Source organism: Anoplophora glabripennis, unplaced genomic scaffold, assembly GCF_000390285.2.
Source record: "Anoplophora glabripennis isolate ALB-LARVAE unplaced genomic scaffold, Agla_2.0 scaffold612, whole genome shotgun sequence".
Lineage (NCBI taxonomy): Eukaryota > Metazoa > Arthropoda > Insecta > Coleoptera > Cerambycidae > Anoplophora > Anoplophora glabripennis.
The window spans coordinates 263,424-291,349 of record NW_019416893.1 but is presented as its reverse complement, the minus strand read 5'-3'; positions in this window follow the sequence as shown (position 1 = coordinate 291,349).

Sequence of the window (27,926 nt, the reverse complement as noted above, 5' to 3'; positions counted from 1 at the left end):
ACTCTTATAAGCAAATTGTCTGCAATTGGCCTTTGTGAAGCTGACTTGAAAATGTGAGGTTCAAATCGGCTGTCATTATATCAAATTTAATGTGTGTCTATCATACTAGTTCTAGTGAGCATTCCATTTTTCTTTGAGTTTAAATATGCCGTTTTTGCATACATGCAGATCATCCGCAATGACCAACCATTCTGAAGTAAAGTTATAGCTCTCACTTTCTCTGGTTCCGTTAAACGCGGCATCTTAAATTACCAAGCAAATTACTAATGACAGTGACATAAAAACTTCAAAACGTCATAATAAGAAAAGTAGACCACACCACATTAGAAAAATAAATCGTCCACTTTCAAAGGGCCGGCAGTATACATGTTTCTTTTCAAATTTTCTTGGTGTACAAAAATCGTTTCTTCGACGTCAAAGGTAATTAATTAATTAATTAATTAATTATATAACTAACGGCATTGTACCTTCTTCACATCCTTGGCATATTCATTTATGTTAATTTTACCACCTGTAAAAATTACTTAGTTAATACAGGGTAGATGGGCAGAAAAGTTATCGAAAAAAAGTGAAACCGTTTGCAGGTCGCTTTGGGAAATGCGTACATAAATTTGAGATTTTTTATTTAATTCTGAATCACCTAATTCATTTTTTTGTTACTCTGTCATTAAAAGGAGAAGGGATAGTATTAAATAGATGATTTTTTCAAAAAAAGACACTGTTGTGTCATGAATTAAATCAGATTTTTGATCGATCTTACTGGTTAAAATTTTTAAGGTAGGATTTACATTTATCTGGTGATGTCACAGTTTGCTATCAAATTTCTTCCCCTTAAAATAAAATCGAATGTGTCTAGAGATTTTTGTTTAAACTAATCTATAATAGTAGTTCAGTTGCTTGATGGAGGTTTTGAGATGGTACTAATTCCGAAGTGCTCAACTATTTGCACGGGACTTGTAGATGAGGCGAAAAAAAGTTCTGCATGGGAGCGGATAGGAAATATTCGGGAAATGGCGGAAAAACTGCAAAAAAAACCTATTTCGTCAATAATTTGGAAAGTATTGAGAATTTCACAAACATGTAAAAAACCAAATTATGTACAAAAAAGGTTCCTACTGATTTTTTCGTACAGTACGTTATTTAGGAGATATTTGGAGATTTACATAAAATGGCGATTTTTATGCAAATTAGCCAGAAAATCACGTATTTCAAAGCGGCCCTGCATAAAATGTGCGACTACTATTTCGATTGTTGATGAAAACGCTTGATATAAAGTTTGTTCCAAACGGGGAGCTTCAAACTTTCCTTCTATGTGCTATTTTGCAGGGAAAAATAATTCTTTAAGAAAACTATGTGAGCTCATCGCGAGTAGAGCTTAACTGGCAGTCGAACTTTGCGCTTTTTTTACAAAGTTAATGGGACAACCAATCAACTAAAGCAAATTGGGCAAATATTTAGCAACATAAAACCAACCGATATGCGACAGTCATTTTGTATGAATCGATCCTGGCAAAAATTTGCATCTACTTTATTTCATTCATATTTTATGCCTATAAGCGCTAACCACTTTTTTTTCCAGTCTGGAGAAAACATCAAGTATTGATGTATCAGAATATATATTACATACAGTGCATGGATTTATTATTTAAAACCACTTCTTTATGAATATGACATGAAAAAATCATTATAACTCTATTTTCATTCAATGTTTTTAAAACTTTGAGAAACACCCGAAAAAAGAGGCAGGAATAAAAACACCCGTAATATAGATTATTGAAGAAGAATATAGTATTAAAACTATAGCAAACTGCAGCTCAGAACCTGCTATTTCCATCTGTTATACTGGTTTTGTACCTGGATATTTTGACAACGAACTCCCGATGTGAGAAGGTGTGAGTAATTCAATGTCTCCTGAAATTGTGTCATCAATTTAGACAGAGAATAAGACAGAAAATGTGTTCCGCAACTTATAAATTACCTGATACTGTAATGGATAAAGTTAAAACATTAGAAGCGTACGTCTGTGGAAGAAGATTTAGATTTTAATATGTGTTTAATGATTGTTTTTCCATGAGAACGAGAGTGGCGGCGAGATTTCAGATACAGAGCATCCTTATAGCGACGAAGATCGATTATCATAAATAACTCAGTGGATCTAGTGTGTATTTTGTGAATTGATTTAAACAACTATTCCAGCTTTAATAAATCCTCAATTTTCTGGGAATCTCTTGTCTCTTTATATTATTGCAAATTCATCCCACATTTTTTGAATAAAAAATTAACATTATGAGACATAAGTCAATTTTATAAAAAATATCGTATTTACCTTTTTTAAAGAGAATTTTATGTTGTACAACTTTGATCGTTTACATGTTTGATAAATTCCTAATACTTTTCACGTTATTCACGAAATAAGTTTTTTGCAGTTTTCCGACCATTTCCCACATTTTCGCGTTCCGCTCCCGTGCAGAACAATTTTTTTTCGTTATCTACTAAAAACTAGCCACATGCAAAAAATTGTGCACTTTGGAATTAATGTCATCTTTAAATACAATTTTGACTACGGCGATTGGACTCTAGATATAAATTTTCCTTGGCACCAATGTATTCAATAAATTAGTGATGATAAATACCCCTTTTTCCTCCGCCTCCCACTATTTACGTCCTAATGCTAGTTATTTTTTACTACAGTTTGTCCGTAATGACTCTCACAGTATTCTGTTCGATGCGTAGCATGCTCACACATACCATCCCTTACTAATTATTTTTTTAACCGAGAACACGTGTACCACTTTAATCGAATTAGAGCCGGATACCGGTCGTTTCCTCATTTAACCTGTGACTGGCATGACTAAGGTGAGAATTCATCAGCTGATTGTCATATGCAGCTCGTTCATTTTACTCATTTTCTGATGAGTCCTCAGAGACAAAACACCATCCCCTTCACTTGCTCACTAATGAAAAATTCATTTACTTTCCAGAACAGTGATATATTTGCAGCATCTGTTGTGTAGCTTAGGGTAATTTGAGGGATACAAATGGTTTTCACTTCAAAAGATCGATTACCTGGAACGGCTAGCAACTAGGGAGGATCAATTGCTTCGAAAACAACAGTATACCTGTTTTCCTACTACTTCTTAGTACTTTCCCACGCAGTACCATGAAACTTGCAGCAATTAAAAGACATAATAAATGTTTACATAAATTATAATAGTAAAATATTAATTATTTAAGTATTACCTTAAATCAAGGTAACAGGCGCTAAACTATAGAAATCACACTATATAAAACGGGACGCACAAGTAACCTTCGAATTATAATTTATGACTTGTTAAAACAATTGAATACTGTCCTTCCCTGGTAGTCGCCTTGAATCTAAAGCAAAAATATGATTTTATTTATCTTAATAGGATAAAGTTTAGTTTGGCAGGCTTACGACTCCAGAAGCGACTTATGTAACACAAATATGCGAACACCCACGATTTTATTTGATTCTTACTACGCATTTCTACTAACAACATTTATATAAATTTTCTGCATTGCCGTACTGAGATGCATAAGTACATGGTTTTTTTAATTGGAAATAAATATTACCTGAAATAATTAAAATTTTCATCCAAATTAGAAATTTCCAAAAACGATTAAAAAATACTTTACAAGAAAACAGCTGTATGGTTTTTGCTAAAAAAAAACGATTTTTGGGCCGTATATTAAATATATTCCTTTCTGATACTATACAGGGTGTTCATCAACTTGGTAGTTATTTTTTAAATATAAGTTATATTAAACCACTTGTAGCCAGTGGCGGCTCGTGACATTGAGAATAGGTGAAGCATATTCACTGATTAATTAAAAAGAAAAAAAAAGCGGCGCAGGCAAAAATTTTCAAATTTCCAAGGTCAAACGGCTTTAAATAAACCTGGACATTTTTAGTTGCATTTACAATATTACCGAAAAACTGCCTTCCGTGGGAAGGATTTTCATTTAGATTTTATAAAAACAGAAATATTAGTTCGGCTTGTGGACTTCTGCGAACATTAACGCACACCGTACATGTATGTTCCAAAGAAGCTTTGTGGTTACGACAGCCTCGCGTGACGCCTGACTTTACACCCACAATTAAACATGGCATACAGAAAAGTTTTTTTAAATAAACAGTTCCACAGTACCACTTATACTCCGAATACCATTCATTCCGAAACTTCCGAACGTGCACATTGTCTTTTGACTTCCCCTTTTTTCCATATCAAGACAATAAGACACAGGTCTCTCGCAATTTAAAAAATCCTTTATGTCCCCAATTTTCCATCTGGAAAACGGCGTTTCCAATAAAATACATATTGGATCATACATAGGAAATATTTCTACAATTATTATACAAAACAAATATTAACTAAGAACCGTTATATTCGTCTACTGGGCGTCGCGTATCGTATAAATTATTTAAAGGTAGGCGATGGGCGATGACAATGCTGCTTCCATATCTGCGTCACTCGTTCCCCCACACCGTAGTTTACTCCCGTGTTGGCCGCCTCGTTGCCATGACAACCGCCATAAACAACGCTTCGAAGAGAAGCGGAATACAGACTGATTTCGATATGCGTCACTTGCGTATACTATACGTTGTATGGTACGAGGTTGATGTTCGCGCTCAACGAATGCAACTATTCTGTTTATTTCTGCGCATTAAACAAACAAACACAATACATTTTCAATATAGAATTATACCTAAATTATAAAATTTATATAAAATGCGTCACCTGACGAGCCGCCACTGCATGTAGCAATAAAAATAATAAATACTGGGCTTAATTATTAAATAAACGACATACTGTGAACTGCTAAGAGAGGGAACGGCTTGTCGTATTCCCAGATGACACACCACAGTATGAGTTCGATGTTGTCGCAGTTTTCGTCCACAGATAAGCGAGCTTTTCGAAGATGGATGGTTCCAATTAAAGGATCACATTTAAAAAAATCTCTATTATTTATTTAATAGTATGTAATGCATTTTTAATCCGAAGTTATAATTCTTCTATATCATTAACTTCTCTGTTATACAATAACAATTTTAAGTATTGATAGAAACAAAAGTCTAAAGGATGTATGTCTGGAGAAAGAGAAGGCCATGAGGGGTATGTCTTTAAAAAGAACTAGTAAAGCTTTTGAAGGAGTACTATTAAAAATCTTGCAATATTTTATGCATAGCAGGTGGAAAATGACATACGTACATTAGTTCTGTAGCCGCAACATTTTATCCATATTCACGATACATCAATATCAACCAATTCATGGCTATTGTAATTATGCACCGTTGAAATACTGAAAAATTAAGGACTTGGTTACTACAATTTAAACGCACTAGGCCGTTAACGAAGCACAAAAGACTAACCTAACTCAAAAGAGCCAAAGAAAATATTTGATCTATTAATGCTAGTTAGCGGTATTAAAAAATAATAAAAGAACGATCAACCTGAGTAGATTTTGCTTTATTGTATAAGAATTAACAGATTAAACTTTACATAAGTTAATTAATGGTTGTGTACAATTACAAAATATTTTTTGCCATTACTAACATAACAGTAAGAAATCCATGGTACCTACATATCTACTACAGCGGGATTCGAACCTGCAGCTGAAGTAGACTGATACAGCTTGAGTCTGTCGTGTTGCACCTCAGAAATAGTATGAAATGCATTTTTATGAAACAAAAACTTGAGAATTATCACAATGAAGCAAACTTTCGAAAGCAAAAGAAAGCAATTGTATATAAGGGGAAAAATGGATATTGAGAAAACAATTATAAGAAAGAAACACACTTAACACACTAATGGGGTTTTCGGGCACACACTAATAAGATCTAAAAACTGCCAGAGGCTGCTAGACAGAGTTCCACAATAGTACGTACTGGTATCTTGTATTCTCCATGCCGCCAATTTATTTAAATTTAGATAAGTAAATAAAAAAAAGTTTTTGATTAGAAAAATATTGTTACTAAATTTTTTCAGTATTAAAAAATCGTTGAATTCGAGAAAATGTAATGTAATGTATATTTTTCAAGATGCCCTAGCAAAATGTCGAAATGCGTTGTCGACATGCAAAATGTAAATTTTTTGTTCAGCATTTTAGAAAATCTAAGCAAGTTAGAAACAATATATCTTCACTGTATCAATTACATAACTTTTCTCCAGGGTATAAGAAACAATCAAAATAAGGAAAAAAGGTATATTTTTACCTCGTATGTTTCTTACGTTTCCTGAATTTTGCACGCCTTTTGAACATAAAGAAAATCGCGTACGGTGCTATAAACATAATCACACCCCATAGAATTATTTTAGAAAACTATTAACACACGCATTAATCACAATTATTGAGTATCTTTACAAATTTGCTATACAAAACACGAATGGTACATTTTCTGATACTGAATATTCTCCGTGGTATTTCAATGGGAAAAATTAAAGTTGCTCCACTTCGCCATTTCCTGGATGCTCTATCACTGTCTTACTAAAAGTGCGGTTTCTTGTTTATAAAACGCCAGCCTTAAGGATATATTGTATGAGATTTAATCATACATCGAATGCCTTACAAAGATCCCGTTTTCCAATCAAAACAGACCACAATGTTATAGAAAAACGTGAACGCATATTAAAGACTAATAAAATAACAGTTTATATAAACCAGCTAAATCTAAAATACTGCAAAACGCACGTAGCAAGCTGCGTATCCTTTTCAGTCTTCAGAAATCCATAAATAATCGTCAACTGTTTGTAAGAAAACAAAGACGTATTTAAACGTCTTACAGTTTGGTAATCGTGTTCGAAAAAATTCAGAGTGAGTAAAAATAATGAAATCAGTTCATGTATAGCTTTTTAGTGTGTAAATAATTCTTATAATAGTACTTTAAGTTTCACTGGATTCTCTAAGAAAGTATGTTTAAATGTTTAATTGTTGTTGTTTTGTTTTTTATAAGAATATACACGTACATCACTTTAACAAGGAATCAAAAAAACGTAAGTTAGATTTTTTCCTATCTACCGACCTACCTTTTGGTTTCTAGGGACAAAGCGCTAATATTCAGTATCCTACTTGAATTGGTTTTTATCTATAAACTGACCAAAAAAAGGCAGATGGAGCCAATTATTCGCTCAGCGGACTAACACAAAGTAGTTAGTTGTTACTCTCACGAATGGACTTTCACTGCTTTTTGTGATACATACCTGGACTTAGTTAGTAGTCTTAGTAGGATTTTTGAGGTTTAAGAACACTTAGGAGCCCTTTGCATTTACTTTATTTTTTATCTGGATTCCAGCTATTGACATCTCCTGTGACTACAATAGAGAAAACGTTAAAGTTAGCATTCCAAAAGTCCAAATATTTTTAGTTGACTAAGGCTTTTTTGGAACTTACCTTGCTAAGACTTTACTCATGCCCAGTTTATGTAGAATTGCCAGCAGTACTAGATACTTTCAATCGACCATTGAGAACCATTCATCTTCAGTGAAATTATCATTCGTTCATTAACATTTTAAGGACTGTTCCTCCTTGAAAAATCACTATGTAGATATTTTTTCTAGTGCTTCTCGTATTTCTGTTTGCATATTTATTACATCAAATAATTAAGTATTATTATATTATAATTTGTTTACTTTCTTAAGAGTTTTATATATATTGCAAAAATGAGTTTTATTTTGTTGTGCTACTGGATAAAAGAACAACAGTAAAACGTATTACATTCTATTAAGATGAATTTAATCAGGTGTTATCGTAGAATAACGAGAACAACAAATGCATTAACAAATCATTTAATTATGCATTTACAAGCGGTTCATTCAAATCAACTGAATTTTATGCTGGCGCCCATGAAAGTCTGTAACATATTGCGTACACGGTTTCTGCGAAATATTTTCAAATAGGCTTCAGTCAAGGATTACCAGACTCTTGTTTCCCATATAAGGATTGCTGCTGTAATTTGCCTGTTTGCAAGGGATATATCATCTTTATTGTAGTTTCTTTACAGTCATTTGTTTATATAATGTTATCGTTTATGAGGGTAATTCTTACTTCTATTCAGCTAATCCTTTATTTCCAACCAGAAAGTTAATTGTCCATTCTGTGACCTAAAAATTAGAAATGCCAGGTATTTACTGCCTGTTATTGTGGCTTTAAGTGCCGCGTTATTAAACGGATTTAATTATAAGGAAATTGCATTAAATCTTCTGACATCATATCACGCTCATTTTATAGGTAGTTAATTATCCAATCTTATTTTTAGCACAAATCAGTTGTAGATTATTGTTTGAGATTATTACAGAATCAACCTTTAGGTACTAGATTATTATTTTTTCTATACAGGTTGTCTCCAAATTAACCCCTGTGCTTCAACGGCCTAAAATAAATCAAATTTGAAGAAGTAAACAATGAAGAATAAGATTTCGCATGATGTACTCGTATCATAGGTATAGCTATATAGTTTCATCTATTAACGCTACAGCGGGGTAATATACAAGATATGATATACTCTTTATTTACAACAGGTTCACTGTAAACTAGTTCCTTCAAATAGCTATAGTAATTATCCACCTCTTCCAATCTACCTTTCAAGGAATTTTTCTTTCAGAAAATTCATTACTTGTATTTCATAGTATGCTTGTATGAAAAACTTCATGAGAAACGAATTTAAAAGAATAGACCCATGGCCTTGTAGATCACAAGTCTGAATCTCATTGGCCAGCTAAGATGCTACACCTCATATTCATGTTCTTGTAACGTTAATAGATGTTATAGAAAAATTGCAACGTGCATGATACATCGTGTATTTGAACACATTTTTTTTATGATATTCGATTTCAACATAGTTTAAATGATGCATTTTGTTTTTCATCAATAACTCGTAAAATAAGGCAAATCTTGTTCAATTCATCTTAACCCCCTAAATAAAATATTAAAAGCATGTGCGTCCACTTTGAGGTAGGTACCCTATATATACAGTATATACCCTGTATATAGTTGTGGCCAAAAATATGTGATCGTCATAAGTAATACCTACGTTGTATACATCTATTTTTTTTATCGACCGGAAGGCGCTGGCTACTAACTTTAAAGAGGGGAAATATGGTTTAATTTTATAAAACAAAGACCTAACTTTATTATTTATGTACAACAATTTTCAAATTAAACATGTGACAAATAGAAAGAACAACAGAAACATTAACAACCATTTAACATAGAATGAGAGTGCCAGGCTCACCTAGAGCTCCTGTGGGGAAAGAGCATGGCAGAGAAACCCACGATCGTTGCTCTTACCACCCAAATATAAATACAAAACAACCGCTAACCAAAGGCATAAATTAAGAACCTTTGCTAATGATAAATAAGACCTGTCTCATTTAATGTGTCACTAAATGTCATCTGTTACCTCATATTAGTCATACACACTTCCAAGTAAAACTGAAGAGGTTTGGTGTTAGTTAGCCGGCAGAGCCGGAAGGTACTGGAGTCCCATACGGGAGGCAATCCAGCTATAGTTGAGATTTCGGAAGATCCTTCATAACACTGGAGTCCCATACGGGAGGCAATCGAGCTTAATCCAGATTCGTTCCGCACGGGCGAAAATGTTAGTAAATTCAACAAGGCTCGTATAGACGTATGACATAAAGTGAGCACAAGAAATCAAAGAACAACCTAATCATGATAAAACAAGTTAAATGTGAAACAAAGAAGTCGTTATTGCAATATCTGGGCAGTCACGACAATATACATATTTTAACATGTAATAAATAATGAGCAATCGTTAATAATAATTGTAACAATTTTATCTTAGAAAAATATACGCCCCTGAGCGTAAGACAATGAAGGCTAAACATATACAGAATTATTATCATGAAACATCTATATTTTACGAACAACGTAATCATGACAAAAACAAGTTAGATGTGAAACAAAGGAGTCATTATTGTAATGTCTGGGCGCCCAGACAATATATATATTTTAACATGAAATAAATAATGAGCAATCGTTAATAATAATTATAACAATTTTACCTTAGAAAAATATATGCCCTTGAGCATAAAGCAATGGAAGCTAAACATACAAAGAATTATTATCATGAAACATCTATAACCATCACAATCATAAGATTACATAGAACAATTAACAACAAAGTACTTAAAGAATATTACCTGCTAACTAATACCGGTTAAACACTTAATTTTCCACTACTTCTATATTTTTCACACTACACTGATCGTCTTACTTTTTACTCCGCGCTGTTCTCACTTCAACTCCCTATCTTCAACTATTTAGGCTTCCTTCCAGAATTCCCCACCTATACGTTAGTTTTTGCGCTTTCTTTTACCAACTGTCAATATTACTTTTTCATTATTATGCAACACCCGTGTAACAGGTGACGTCGAAGTTGATAAGATAAGTACGGTTTTGCACATTATATATTATATTATACAAATAAAATAAGTAAAAAAATTTAGTTTGATTATTTATATGCAGCATAGCAATTTTTTTATGATTGATTATATTTAAAAATCGATAATAATAAAAATATTTTACATTAATATTGGTAAAAGGGTAGTTTATAAGAGTTGAAAATGCAAAAGTAAAATATTCTTTCATAAACAATATAAGGGAATTTTTATTTTAAATTATTCCAAGATTTAAAACGTAATTTTTCATCAATTTTTAGCACAGGGGTGATTTATAGGGGTTGAAAAGTGTTATGAGATACAAATTCTTTCATAAGCATGAGGAAATTTTTATTGTAAATAATTGCAGCGTTAAATCATTCCAAGCTTTTAAAAAGTAATTTTTTATTGTCAATACAGGGGTGGTTTTTAGGGGTTGAAAGGGAAAAATTCTCTTATTAGCTATAAGGTATATAATACTAATAAATAATTGCACGATTTAATCATTCCAAATCTTTAAAAAGTAATTTTTTATCATTATTTTTTGCATAGGGGTAGTTTTTAAGGGTTAAATAAAGGGTCGAGAAGATCAAATATTATCATAAAACATGTTCGTGAACATGGAACATTATTTTATCTTTGTGCTTGAACAAGATTTTTATCAATAAAATGCTTAAAACTAAATTTTTTCAATTTTTTTCACTTAGTCCTAAAAAACAAAAAGCGTCAATCGGGCTTATGTCACTTTTGAACTTGAGCCTAAGATGAGCCTTATTCTAAATTTTCATGCAAATCCATGCAGTTTCAAAGAATTCGGAGGTTACAGCTGATTTTCAGCTTCAATGACTGTACTAATACACCAACTTCACTATACAGGGCTGGAAAATCCACATGGTCCATCTGCCTTTACATGAGAGCGGCAAAGTAAAATAAAGAAATCCGTGCGATAGGCAAGGATGGCTATAGTGAAGACGTTTCATAATCTGAATAGTCACCGCCCGTTTAGGGTTAGAAGTAGGAGTGACTATTCAGATTATAAAACGTCTTCAACCATCCTTGTCTATCGCACGGATTTCTATGACTTATCGCGCTCACGTAACGGTCGATGTACCATGGGGACTTTCCGTACCTGTATATGATTTTATAAATGTAATGTCAGTATGTGTATGAAATAAAGAATAATTTCATTTTACTGAATACTTAGACTTAGTTTGACACTTTAAAAAATAGAAATTAAATGTCACTATCTAACTGAAAAAAATATTAATAAATTAAATCTTGCACTAATCATAAACTTCATACTGATGTAATATTAAATTTTCATTCATATCATTAAACCCACCACTCATCACTTTATTAAAGTTTGTTTTATCTTATTTAGTTATTATTAAACTTAATAAACACAACAAAATAATACATTAATCTTAAATTAGTGTTATTAAATATGACGATAGAGAAACATAATTAAGAAATATGTAAGACATATGAAAGAGGCGACAATCTGACTAATTTAGAGACTTTCAGGTCTATCTTATTTGATAAAAGAAATTTATTAAATTATTAATAAAGTAAGGGAACAACAGGGGAGGGGTTGCAGGTAATTAAAAGGATGGTGTACAATATATAATCTTCTCAAGCAATATTCTCTAAGTGCATTTGCACATACAGTACTCTGCAATAAATGAAGATTAACTGTCAAATTTAGTCACAAGTTCTGTTGAATAACGAACAACAGTATGCTAATCATCAAAAGCAAACGGCAACAGTCAATCCTTTGAACTGGCAACAACAACAATCTTCCTAATCTTCCTGACTAATGTATAGCCAAGTATGCGTATATGTATAGATACAGCTATGGGCAATTAATAATTTCATTCTAACATGTTCTAATACCTCCCCCCCTATTATAACTTTTGTTTGTAAATGAAGGTCACCCTTCAATTTAAATTTTTTTGAGCCTTCTTCTCTTTTTTGACACCCTCACAGCACCGCCTACTCTTTTCAGTCCCCAATGCCGACTGAACTTATAACCTATTATGTTTTAACGTTACACAGGCTGACAAATAAAAGACGAGACCCTACCTATATTTAGTAACATTTTTCACTGAATACGAAATTGACAAAAATAACATTTTCTTATATATGGATTCCCCACACACACCAAATTGCACCCAAAAAAAACAAAATGGGCTTTAAAGGCTAGCTGCCGAAAAAAAGTAGGCACAAAAAATTTTGATTAAAGATAGGTGGGTTGTATGGCTATTTCGATTTTTTTTTTTAATTTTTGGGGGGAATTGAGGGTGTATGGGGAGAATCCACGTAAGAATTTATTAAATTTTTTTATCATTTTCGGATTCAGCGGAAAATTTTACTAAAAATGGGTGTGTTGGATGGTTAGTTTGGCTATTTTGAATTTTTGGGGAGAATTGAGGTATCTCTAAAACAACAAAAAAATGTGTCGGCCTGTGTAATTTTTGGTCTTATTTTACTATAAAGTATGTTATACAGGGTGTGCCATTTAACACTGCCGCTGCCAGTATCTCCGAAATGAAGAAATTTATTTTATTTAGGGAAACTGGGGTTGTTAGGTCCCTCGAATAGCTTCAAATTGCGGTTAGAACTGTTAGTTCAAATCTTTCTCTATAGATGGCGTCGCGATACTAAAAAATTTTTGATTCCCGGAACGTGGAAATGCGGTTCATCTGAAAGATCGTTAAATGTTGAGTAACATTTGTATTATAAAGTTTTTCCCATTATTTACTTTTTTTCGAGACGTGTCGACTTCAATATGCAATGTTTTGACAGGAAAATCTATTATTTTATTTAAATGACACTGAGACAAAACTATACTATGAAAAAAAAACAAATGATCAACATCAGAAAAAAAATGTACAATGGTAAATCTATCTTATAAGGGGCAGAGACGAACCGTATTTTATCAAATATTACAAAATTCTGTCATAGGTGGCTCGTGTCATTTGTTTAAAATAAATCGTGTATGGCCGATGACACATATTAGTTTTCCAATATTTACAGTTTTATCAGCTTGCGTCTTTAAATTTTTTCCTATAGGGTCATTTAAAAAACATTGTATATCTGGACCCTATAGAAGACATGACAGATTTGTATAATAAAATTTATGTAGCTACGGCGGCTTTAGATCATGATATTTTATTAAGAGCCTGTAATGTCGAATTAACGAGAAGACTAACATTGTGTATTAGTGCTGAAGGACGTAATTTTGAACAATTATTATAATCTTTGTTTTAACTTACTTCAGTAACTACATATACATTTCCGTTATTATTTTAAATACTTCCAGTTACTTTTTTTGTAGTTGATCATGTTCAAAAAGCGCTCAGAAATTTTTTTATAATATTAACTTGATATTCCAAGATTCTTTTGTATTAGGGTACTATGTGGTGATGCGAAGCGACCTCTTGCTAATTCATTATGTTGTGGCTGAAAAAAATCATCTGCATAAATCTTAGACAGGAAATTAGATCTATGCATAATCGTTGCCCTCTCAAAGAGCTCTACTGGGTTCTTTTTCCTGGATTGTAAAATAAAAATCCCATTTGTATTCGACACTTCTACTTAGGTATTTAATCTTTCAACGTGCAGAAAGTCCCTTTAGCTATGCAGTAAATACTAAATTTAAGTTTGCAACCTATGTTTACTTTAAATTATTGCTATTTTATTATTCGAATTAAGCGAATGCAGCATGAAATAGTAATGGCCTCCATAGAATAATCGTTCAAATATACACCTAATACACATAATTTAAAATTTTTAAACCGTTTGAGTTACGTTGGTTATTAGAAATGTCTATTTCGTTTCAAGCTCTGAAGGGCAATATATATTCTTAATATTAAGTAAGAATAAATTTATTGCATTGCGGTAATAATTACTGTTATCGTTTGTTAAATGTTATAAATAAAAATAGCAGCGTGGAAGCCGTAAAATATTAAATTACTATGATATTATCGATAACATAGTAAGACAACTGTTATTTATGTAGTGGGAGTTACATATAGGTAATTTAAAATTGTAATCGATAAACCTTAAGTACCTAACGACTGCATAATTTGAAGTTGTGGCACTTGGAGATACAATGAATTATTGCCGGATTTACTGCTTGCTAATTAAGGTGGAAACTAGCGGCACTGATGAAGACCAACATAAATAATTGTGCACTGTGTTCCATTTAGAAAGAAATAACAACCTTGAATATCTGACTTGATATATAATTAATTATTTTGAGTCAAATTCCTTAGACAGGTCAGCCGTTTAGAACATTTTTAAATTGACTATCCCATACATTTTTTATAATTTGGATGAATTTACCTTTTATGGATTAATGTAGATCATATCCACTCTATAATAATAAATTTATATCTGTATATATAAACGACATATGTGTTCCAAAAAATGCATTTATTATATTTATCTACGAAATATTTACGATTCCCATCCTAGTAACCTCTTAATGTAACAAAATATTTAAATGGCAATTCCGCTCAATACTTTGAAAAAAATTTACATTTTAAAATTTAAATTATGTTTAGTTGCTTACTTATACTACTTAGTTGATTAAATGTTCAAACTGATGACCGCCCGCTTCCATACAAGAATAAAGATTTTGTTCGAAACGTTCGCGCATATTCCCAAGCATTTCCAGAGTGATTCGACGGCATTCGTCGACGATTCTTTGACGCAAATCTTCCAGCGACGCTGGCTGTGTTTTATAGATTTTACTTTTTAGGTATCCCCACAAAAAGAAATCAAGGGGCGATAAATCCGGTGATCGTGGAGGCCACTCAATGCTGCCTCTTCTCCCAATCCAATTCCGTAGAAAACGTTGGTCCAAATACTGACGGACAATTAACGCATAATGCGGAGGAGCACCGTCCTGTTGAAAAATCAAATGATCTTCATCATACTCTGGAACATTTTCAATAATATCAGTCAAGGCAGGGTCAATAGCGTCTTCCAGTAATTGCAAATACATTTGGCCAGTCAAATTACCAGGTAGAAAAAAAGGACCCACCAGCCGGTCACCGAAAATTCCAGCCCATACATTTAATTTTTCCGGTTGCTGTGTATGCACCTCGTGAAAAACTCTTGGGTTTGAATCGGACCAATAGCGGCAATTGTGACGATTTACCGTCCCGTTCAAGAAAAAACTGCATTCATCAGAAAAACAGATGTTAAAAAGGAACTGTGGATCGTTCCCTGCTCGCTCACTCATTATTTCGCAAAATTGCAAACGGCGGTCATAATCATCCTCATGAAGTTCCTGGACTAAATGTATTTTGTATGGATGGAATTTATTCTTCTTCAAAATGGTTTGTATGCTAGTTCGATTGATCCCAGACACAGATGCCAGCTGCCTCGTACTTAATGTAGGATCAAGATGAACTTGTCCCAAAACTGCAACTTCACTAGCTTCATTAACTATAGGTTTTTCAATTTCTCGTTTTTTATTGGCTACGTTCCCTGTCTCTTGAAATTTTTTTACTAACTCTAGAACATACTTCCTCCTGACATGTCGATCTTGATGTTGTTCATTAAATAGCTGAGCTGTTCTATTCGCACATTTATTGTTCATAAAGTAAAGCGAAATGATATCTACCCTTTCCGCAATGGAATAAACCATAGTGTTTAATTTTCAAAAACACAATTAAATAAACTACCAACCAACGCTTCCAAATAATACTAGAAAATAATTTGGAATCCACTAATTTTACGTTCATTGTGTGTGTATAGCATTCATTTCTGTTTTTTACAATTGTGTTTTTTTTACGAAAGTGATAACAAATCGCCAAAAACCAATGTAACGCAAGAAATACTAAATTTATACCATTGGCGTACTTAACTCGTATAACTGACATTTTTACCGTTACTAATTGTTTGTACATAAGTTTCTACTTTAAAATCAGAATTCTTAATAAGTATTGGGCGGAATTAAAAGTCTGTTGTAAGGAGAATTTAAGAGCTTTCAAAAGAAATATTACTCAACCCCCCAATGCCATTAAATTTTGGGGTGATGCTTACCCTTGCTTGGGGGTGAAAGTGGCGGAGTCAAAAATACCAGTAAAGAATGTCCCCCTTTAATCTAAAATCGACGGGTCTGAGCGTTTTTCTACAATCTTGACGCAGTTCCTGAAAATGGCTCTGTTTCGTTTTCATTTGGCCACCTCGTATATAACAGGTTACCATAATTCTAATCGTTAAAATATTTTGCGTAAATTTACATTCAAGTTTTATACTCTCTTTGTTAATTTATGTTTTTTAAATTTTAAATATAGAATACACTGTTACAGCGTAATAATTTTAAAAGGTTCTTAATAAATACGATCTGATTTATGTCTAAATTATTAAAAAAATCATTACTATAGTCACATATTTTTGTTGGTCTAATAGTGTTAAATAATTCAAGTAAATTTGTAATTGTAGAATCAACGTCTAACGAATCATGACATTCTATAAGGAATACTGCAGGGACACTTAATGATTGTCCAAAAACTAATTGCGCAGGAAAACAATTAAAATTTTCCTTCATTATTGCTCTGAAACCTAATAATATAATTTGGTTCATAAGTTTGACGATGCCTTTAATGTGCGATGAAAATGTTCAATCATACAATTATTTTAAAGGTGATGAATTTAACGCTAAACTAGAGCAGCTTCCTTTAATTCTTCTCATGGAAAGATCACTGAAAATATGTAAACATCAGAAAATGTACCTTTCCTGTTTTATCCAGCAAATTTGTAAAGATACTCAATAACTGTTCTCAATAGTTTCCTAAAAGTATTCCGCAGGGTGTTTACGGTTTACGGTTTATAGTACCGTACGCGATTTTCTGTATGTTCAATAGGCGTGCAAGATTCAGGACACGTAAGACAAATATACGAGGTAAAAATGCCTAATTTTCGAAATATTCAATAAACACATAAAGCGTATTTTTTCTTATTTGTAATGTATTTTGTACAATTATTATACTCGGAATATTAAACATTATAGTTCAAAAATATTAATTAAAAGCCTTCTTTACCATTGTATTGTCTAATCTTCGATAAAAGTTACAGTCATTGCATATTTAGGAAGACTTATTACACTGAATATAGTTTGACATTGGAGAGCGAAAAATATTTAAACTACATCATTAAAGTGGTTTTACAGTGGTCTCCTAAGAATACGTTTATCGTTGAAGAGTGGAATGTAATTTGCGAAGACTAAATATGTAATATTTGCATATTTATATGTAAATTTGATTTTGATTTTGTTTGTTTGTACGTATTTCTTACCTCTAAGTAAATGACATTCGCTTTATTTCTGTCAAAATAATCGAAAATTATTTATTATAGACTCATCAGAATGTTACACACAATGAATATAAAAATTAGGAAATATAAAAGCACCTAATAAGAGACAATTTTTTTATTACTTTGACTGTCAATATTTTTTTACACCGGTAGGAATTCCAGTCAACAAAAATCGTTATACAAAGACATTTTATCCATCACAGCTTGAAACAGGCAAATGTTATAAATGTATTAATTTGATAGGCAACGGACAACGAAACATTTAAAAAATTTTTTGGATGTAGCATCTCTTATGGATGTCTAAAGTGGATTAAAAAGCCGCGTGCTGTGGATGTCGTGACGCCTGTGACTGTGGTACAAACGAGTCACATTATTTATGCACCGAAGTGTCAGTATCTACTCACGATGTATAAATACAAACCAACCTGAGTTTATTTCAGCACGAAATTTAACGCTCAACTATATTTACTGTGTAACTAATATGATAAATATGTTGGAAAGAGACTATTGTAGTTTTGCTTTTAGGGACTTCTTTGGGCTTATATCTTCCTTATTATTAGTTTTCCTTTCAGCAACAATTAGTCTTCAAGAATATGGTTTAAGACAATTACACAGGCCCACAAACAAAATTTATATCTGTTCTTTTGATCAATACCTGATATTGTCATGTTTTTGGACTCGCTTAACATGAATCTGAAGTCAGTTTGGTACCTACTATTTTCGAGAAAATCCCTCAAAAATCGGTCATTTGCGAATATTGCGAATTATTAAAGATTGTGATGTTGTGGGAGAACCCGATGTGCAAAACACGAATTTAAAAACAAGAAGGAATACGAAGATAGAGACGTTGACAGTGAAGTGGACAGTGAAGGTGAATATGTACGTGAGATGAAGAAAAACATCCGCAGATTAACAGAGTGAGAACATGATCTTATTCGCAACCTAGGTTTATCAAAATACGAAGCTAATTATTCATATCAATCACGACGAAACTTGAACGCAGTTCTACTACATAACGGTATTAATTGTGCTTAAGTTTCAATAGCACACTCAATAAAATTGAAAGAAAAAATGATAGTATGAAGTACGTCTTAGAAAAGAATATTCGGAGCACAAGCGGCGATTGTGAAGATTCCAAAATCATTATTATTACCTACCTTGGGACAACAGTCGGAATTTATTAATTGTAAGTATCCGCAAAAAACTAACAGAGGAGATCTGAATCCAGTACCTTTTAACGTTACTCAAGAGTCTTTACAAAATCCATCCAAGGTTCTGTTTCGTCCCCTACACACGAAACTTGGACTAATGAATCAATTCATTATCCCTTAGAACAAGGTGAATATTACAGGTACTTAGGAGATAAATTTCCAGAAATCAGCAATATTAAACTGGAGAAAAATTTGTATTGGAAATTAATGTAAAATGTAGCAAAAAACTTTTTGAGTAATCATAATAGCGACAGTGGTGAGGAATTTGAGAGAATTTGGATTACTTACATGGATTCTTTCCCAATATCTGTGGTGACTATAGCGAAGAGCAAGATGAACGATTTGATCAAGATTTAAAGGAAATGGAAGAAATTATTAGAGTAAATGGGAAGTTATGGAGGACTACTGTTGGATGTTGAGAATTCTAAGGTTATAGGTAAAAAGAAAAAGGGAAGCCCACTTTATAGATTTTTTAAAGACAAGAAAGTTCATTCAAAACGAAAGCATTGATTAAAAAAGAACTACCGAACAGTTTTACCCTAAATTGAATACCTCCTTGGTATATTCGTGAAACCTCCTTCGTATATTTTGTATGAATTACATAAGTATTTTCTCGAAAATAGTTAGTGCTGGCGCCAAACTTACTTCAGATTCACGGCGGGTCCGAAAATATAGCAGGTTCTGCTCAAACGAACAGACCACGTCTTCTTTGTTTTGTGCGCCTATATTATGAATCAAGTTACACAATGTGGGTTTGTGGAATTACCTCCATCGAAATTTAAAAAAGTGTTATTTTTGTATCAAAGATCACAACGTATTACATTTCTGATTGAAAATTGTCTCCAAAATAAATTCCGATATGATTATATGTGCTAAACAAAGGAAAAAAAACATTTTGGATGTTTGGAAGATCAGTCCCTGTTCTTGACAAAACGACATCATATTTACTAAAACTTAATTTTTTAATATAAGTAACTAAAGATTCAAGTAGTGCCGATAGAATAATTTAAAAATATGGAATACGCATATAACGATTGCAACACCATAAATAATTAACGTAAATGAATGAATGGAATACTGCGGCACGTTGTTATTCTTTTTATAAAAAAAAATGAGTTTAATCTGAATTAACTGCCGCCCTGTAAGGTAAAAATTAAACACAAGCAGTTTAAATCAGAATGACCTCGATAACACAATCGCTATTACCTATCGATTTACATAATTTTAAGTTGCACTTGTCTGGCGTTATGGTGTAACGTTATGATTACTGGTACTAATTAAACCCGGATGCGGACTTTCTTTTTAGCAGTCCACCCGCCGCGCCACCGTCGCATGGTGTTACATATTTAATACAACGCATTGCCTAATAGGTCGCTGCCTGCGGTAAACGCAGCTCGGATACGGGATCTGGACATGTATTTCTAGTAGTACTAAATTCTAATCGGCATATCGCTAATGAGTAATCGTGCGGCGCTGCGAATACGCCTCAGGCGACTTCTCTAAATGGTAAGAAAATACGAACCACCATATTTCTGATTTATCGCATTAGTTGGCGATATTTGTATATATGGATTGTTTACAGAAACTAAAAATAAAATTGTACCTGTTAGTATTTACATGTAAAGGGCAATAGCTTTCCTACACTTTTATAACCAGTTTCAAAAGCTTGTATCGAATCTAAAATCCACGGATTCTCCATTATGAATTACATATTATTGGGATGATTATGCCTTTTCCCTGTGCCCTTTTTTATTATAAATTAAATAAAGTTTTTATAAATAATTATATTCACTTGCAATTTTGCACATTTACATTTACCGAAACATCTGTGTAGATGAAAAAAAAATCGTCGCTCAAACCGAGGAAAGAAGATCATTAAAAATGTTCCAGAGTATGATGAAGATCATTTGATTTTTCAACAGGACGGTGCTCCTCCGCATTATGCGTTAATTGTCCGTCAGTATTTGGACCAACGTTTTCTAAGGAATTGGATTGGGAGAAGAGGCAGCATTGAGTGGCCTCCACGATCACCGGATTTATCGCCCCGTGACTTCTTTTTGTGGGGATACCTAAAAAGTAAAATCTATAAAACACAGCCAGCGTTGCTGAAAAATTCGCGTCAAAGAATCGTCGACAAATGCCGTGGAATCACTCCGGAAATGCTTCGGAATGTGCACGAACGTTTCGAACAAAATCTGTATTATTGTATGGAAGCGGGCGGTCATCAGTTTGAACTTTTGATCAACTAAGTAGTAAGTAAGCAACTAAACATAATTTAAATTTTAAAATGTAAATTTTTTTTCAAAGTATTGGGCGGAATTATAAAATTTAAAGTCTGTTGTAAAGAGAATTGTAACAGCTTTCAAAAGAAATATGACTCAACCCCCAATGCCATTTAAATATTTTAGGGTGATGCTTGCTCACCCTTGCTTGAGGGTGAAAGTGGCGGAGTCAAAAATACCAGCAGTACCCACTGACCCTCCCAACTATATGATCTAAGAATATTGTTTTTTAGGTCAGGCGTTTCCCTCTATTATTTTTTTCACCTTATAAAATTTGGTTGTAGAACATAATCTGCGAAGTGTGGTCACTTCTTTGAATTTGATATTTTATTATGTTCAACGTAGAGCTTTATAATTCTAAAAAAAACTTGTTTTTGACATATTGACTTAAATATTTGTAACTCCATCTATTGCATTATTCTTATCAAATAGGTAAAACTGCAAATAATTAACAAAGGATTGGTTTTGCAAAGTACATAAGAGAATAGGAAATGTATTTCTTTGTACCTGCAGTTTCTAGAAAAATTCCTTTGTCCAGCAGCCCCACCAATAAGCGTGAAGGAAAATATTCTTATTGATACTGAATCTCTCATATTCCTTGTTGGTAAATGTGTATTTTAGTTTGTAAATAAACACCCATGCAAGTGGTACACTCACACTCTATATGCATACAGGGTGTAAAAAATTTGACTGCCATTACTTCAGCGTGAGATAGAGTAATAATAAAAGAACAATAAAGTTGTATATTGTAGGGGTGTAAGATTAACAGTTTTCAAAATACAGCGAGTATTAATATTTAGTAATTATGAATCTCTTAAAACAGGAACTTGAAAAATATGTAATTAAAGTATCCAAAGATTCACGTCATCCAAATAATCATACGTATTAAAAATAATTTAGGTACTTGCCAAAAAGCAAAATTCAGAATTAAATGCATAAGTACAAAACAAATTACTAAATGTGCTCAAAATCTCCGTCACCATTTTGGATGCACGCACGACACCTTCGAATCCAATATTCGAGCACTCGCTGGAAAACACCTCAAGAAAAGGAAATAGTGGTGCGCAAAAAACACTCAGACACGGTCCAATTCCAGATAACAACTGAATTGCGTAATACTGGACAGCTTAGCACCTCGTGTCATCCGCCGCGCCGTTGTCACATTGCTCGATATGAATTTTATCGAATTTTAAATTTATTACAACGCTAATTATTTTTTAGAATTAAGCATAAAGAAGTTCAAACAAGTGATAAGCTTTGTATTTTATGGTATTCTATGCACGCAGTTATGTAAATATTCCTTAATTAATCGAACTTTTGTACATCAAGTTGGAGATTTTGATAATTTTTTCTCAGAAATTAAGACCCATGTCATATAAGGTTTTTTTGTTTATTTTAATGTACTCTATCGTCTGTTAAAATTAAGGCAGTCAAATTTCTAATAGCCTGTATAGTGTCGTGGGTTAAGAGTTTGCGTATCTGGCATTTATTTGAGCTCCACATTAGAAGCCATGTCACGGATATCGTTTTTGGGTATCCACCATATCTCTATGGGAACCACATCGCTAGTATGGAGATCCTAGGTTATGGCCTGCGGTATTCAGATGCCTCTATCATCACACCACCTCAACGGATGCTTGAATTAGAGTGTGTTGCTCTTGTCGGCCATCCTCTATCGGTAACGAGGTGTTTATAGTTAAATAGTTCTAGTGTCTGTATCACTTTGTCTTTTCTTCTCTTCAGCACTTCTGGGAGAACTTGGAATTTTTAAGCTCCTTCTGAGAGTACATATGACATGGGAAGCTTCTAGGAGCTTGATGTATCCCGTAGGATCTTCACCACAGGCTTGTCAACTCTGGGGGGTTGCGGTACTAGATCAGACGTTTAGGCTGGGAGTAAGTGCTCACAAAAAATTGTGAAAATGTTTAACAAAGTGTTGTATAAATTTGGATTTATTGAAAATGTGCTATACACGGCCTCGAGGAGACAAATCTACCTTCCTATTATTTCACGCGTCTTTACGCGATTTTTAATAAATTTCATTGTATTGGTACAATTAATATCTTTTATTTAATAAAGATATACCTACTACTTGGAACCAATGTCATCGTAATCATTGTAATGGGTGTGTTCTGGATAAGTTATGAGATTAGGTAACTTTTGAATTTCAATGAATAGGTATAATTTTATTTGTATTTAAAAGAAATATTTACTCTTACTACTTTTTTATTTGTAAGCGGATGCCAATAAGTAGACTTTAGTATAGTGGAACGATGCAAGTTTTAAATGAACATACTTTGAGGAGTGACAAGTCTTTAGAAAATAAAAGATAATTCGTTGCGTACGTACCTTGTGTGTAAAGAAATAGGTGTCAGTTTTATTCGTTCCAAACAGAGATAGAAATTCAAATAAAATTTGATGTATTACAATATTACTAACCAGTGGAGGGGAGATTTGGGATATGGTCTACATAAAACAATTAAAAAAATTGTGAGTCGTGTACAAAATTTAAATTGATCACACTTTTGCATATAGCTTGTAATTTTCAAAAAATAAATTTTCTTAGCTTTCTAAATTTTACATCAAATGTTTATTTCCTTAAATTTATTCGTGATTTTGCAAGGAATCAAACAAAATGTTAAAAAATAATCTGCAAAATATACTTCCCAATCGAATCTGTTATAATCGAATATGTATACATTGCGTTCCAATTTGAAACTCGTATTTTAGTCTGCATTTACTGATTTTTTTTTTAATTTGTTGTTCTTGAAGGGAATCTACGTTCTGTGTTTAAAAAACTGCGAGAAATGACAAAACCGAATCAAGCATTTTTTTGTAAAAAAACGTTTAATAGCTTAATCGATTTCTACGCATCCCAAATTTAAAATTTAGAAATATAGAGCATTTGTCACAATTTCTAATAAATTATAATTTTTTTAATGCCCCCTTTGCCTACATTATTATTTCTACTGCATTTTATATGCTATTATCTTTTTAATAAAATATCCCATGTTCGATGTGATTATTGTAATTGCAAAACGGAACGCCGACGCCTTCTTTGCATTAACTATTATTATTTTCATTTTTTCTTAAATAAAGAGCTCATAATAATATCAGACCCTTTCTATTATGTAATAGCAAACACATTTCAACTAGGTTGCAATAAATATGAATAGCTAGCTATACTGGACATTAAAAAATTATAATTTATTAGAAATGGTAATTTCCACAACAAACGCCCTGTATATGCTATCGAAGCGATATTTTAGACTTGGTATTTAAGATGCATAGATATCGATTGAGCTTGACCCAACATTTTCTTAATGTCCTGTACACTGCACCGTCTACTTAATAATACTTATTATTACTTTTGACGCACAACTGTCCAAAATAATATCGCCCTCACTGTCTGAATACATTTTTGTGAATAAGGGTTATTTCCAAAAATAAACAATCTGATAACGTTGACCATGAATTCCAGAAGTCGCCCCGCGTCTTGACGCCTTGTCCCGCGCGTCTTTTGCCTTTTAGTAAGACTATCTGACGACACTGAAGCCTCGTCACACCACTATGTTTGTACTCTATGATAGGCAGAAATCCTGCAGCAATGTCTGCTTTAGATTTTGAGATTTGGTCCTTTGGATTTAGCTCATCTTGGAATATATTCGCCTCGGACGGATGATTACGTGTAGATGTATTTGGTAGTTTGTTTTCGTGTTGTGGTATCCTAGTTCGAATTTTGTCATTTTCAGAGAACTTCTCAGTTTCCGAAATTTAAAAACTGGGATGATTTGTTGATGTCTGCCGCGCTTCAATGGTGGTCACTCTGCTGAGAGCATCGGCCTACATCCGTGTCGTCTGCTACGGTTTTGATGTTTGGAGGCAGCTGGGAGCTTCGTAGAGATTCTTCCGAAATTTTAGAAACTCAAGTGAAAATTTCATTTCCTGTTCTATACTTTCTGCTTCGTGTGGAAGACCGTCGAGTTCCCTCGACAATATGTTGGAGACGGCTTCGTAGCCGAGATTCAAAAGTGGAGTAAATTTTCGAATAACAAATAGCTTTTATGCAACTTAAAAAGGTTAAGCTAATAAAAAGAGTTATAACTTAATTATAAGAAATAGTTACAGGTAAATGAGTATGTCCTCACTTTGAATGTATTCAATGTAACCGGCTCTATTCTGCATTTTCAACATCGTTGAACTTTTCTTTATGAATCGAAGTTCATCCGTACGGATAAAATCGAGCAGCCTATGCATTGTGCTCGTGATTATTTATTATTATGGCATGGTGATAGCAACTTTCGTTAGGTGAGCTGGTATTTAGCGGCGCAGTGCGATTGCCGTGTATTGATAAGTTATTTAATTGATTACAATACCAGAAACGTGATCCATATCGCGGCAAGAATGTCCCACGTGTTCTTCTCTATATCTACACCATTAAAAATGAACCGCAAGTGACATCGTAACTGTAAAATATCTAAAACAATCAAATTTGTTGCCAATGATTTTTAATGGTGCAGGGCATTGCCCCTGCAAACAATTAACTTGTATATGGGCCACATTTAAAAAAACTGAAAAATACAAATGAGGTAAATGATGGCCATAGTTCTTTTTTCAAATATTTGCAACTAATCAACTTTACCACTTAAATTACAAAAATGCTTTGAATAACAACTTTTATAATGGGCATGCCCCACACACTTTTTGTTACTAATTTAATAGTAAATTGAATTTAGTAATTTAATAGAAAAAAGTTTACAAATCCAAGACGTATGACGTCACTGGTTTCGATTCCAGTAGCCATTGAAATAAAAAAAAGTTCTCACGCAATTTATTTATTTAATGTACCATTGTTTTATGATATACCAAAGTACCATGGTCGGGTTATGTCGTGGCCCATATATTTTACCTTCCCCTGTTGTTCTCGGGTTAGGCTCTGTGGGGATGGACCTTCTATCATAACCCTTAGGACCGCCCTGATGTTGACTTGGTTCACTTTGCTAGTTCTACGGCGTCTACGGACGGAACCACTCCTCAAGCCTCCGATATCTTCCATACTTCCACTATCGGGACCTTCAGTGGTGACCATGCAAAAACTTGCCAGTTTCACTCTTGTCATGTAACGTGCTCAACTAACATCTCTATCAGTATCATATTACCAAGTTCAAAGTCAAAGTTTTGCATCACTAAAGCTTTGTAGTTTTAAAATAGTTTGAGATAATGTAGTGTAGTTTGTATATATTGTTATGTAATATTTTTTTATATGTGTAGGTGTATCATATGATATTATGTGTATGTAGTCCTCGGATAGCTCAGAATAACAACAGGAACAATTACTTACCTTCAATGCTTATATGTGAGCGCCAGCCAGTCTCAGAGATAAGAAAAAAAAAATCAGCAATTAAAAAAAACAGTGAAGGCACAATTTGTACTGTATTTTCTATAGCATGAAATCTCTTTATCTACAGGGGTGGTTCAGTGGAAAAAACACTGACCTGATTTATACTTCAAATGACATTAGTTGACTTTATTTTATTTTAATATTTAATTTTGATTATGCCAAATTAAAGAGATTAAAATTGGCAACTTGATCTTCAAAACAATTCTGTTTAATTAAATTGATTTCCTTTTCAACATAAAATCCTTTATAAATACCTACGTAGCCTGCGCCAATTTCTTAACTACTTATAAATAAATGACAAGAAATGGAAGTTCAGAAATAAATGGAACAGTTTTTAAAAGAACAATCTGTATTATGTACAGTTTTGATCACGGACCTGCACACTAATTCGCCCCGTAAAATACAAGACTGCGACTCTCGTTCTTCAATTGATAGCACTGCTCCGGGTTCAGCACTGTATTTGAACTCTATTACGTCCTCATTAGTTCCAATTTCTGTTTGTCCTTACTTATTGTCACTTCTAATTCTCTTTACAAATAGGACTTGAATCGGTACTAGCTTCTTGTTTGGGCTCTCCAAAAGGAGACTCTACCCTCCGAAGGCTGTTGAAATGTAACAAATGTATGAAAATTTACCTTTTTTGTTCCTGGATTGTTGTATTTTTTCAGTATATGCGTGTTCGAATGTTCATTTTATGTGTTTTCCGACTTTACATCAAGTTTTTCAGTTTCAATAAAAAGTTTGTGGGATATAAAATTTGTAATAGTCTCTAGCTTTCAATTTCAAAATCAACTAACTTTTTGTTTCCCGGTTATTTCCTAGTGACCGCACTCACGTAAATATGTTTTAAATGAATTAATTTTTCTTAATATTCTTTTTAATTCCTCTTTCCTTTAAATTATGATTTCATGTGTTGATTTTTAATTTATTTTCCTTCCCCTTTCAATTGAACCCCCCTCATGTGGACAACTTACAATAACATTGTAGCGTGACAACTACAATGTCCTTGTATTACAATTATTACAATTTGCCAAGCTTTATGCATTCCTAAACAAGTATTTATTCTACTGAGTGTGCGGCGATTTCCATACATCTCAACATACTTACATGTTGACAATTGTTTTGTTTTGTTTTATTTTTACTTTATAGAAAATGGAAATATGTCTTGTCAAAACTTATTCCGATAGTTTGTCACAAATTGTCAATCCATCAACAGTTTTTTGTCACACATAAGAATGAAAATTTTGTTATTGGGCGATAAAAGATATTTACGAAAGCGCTGCAA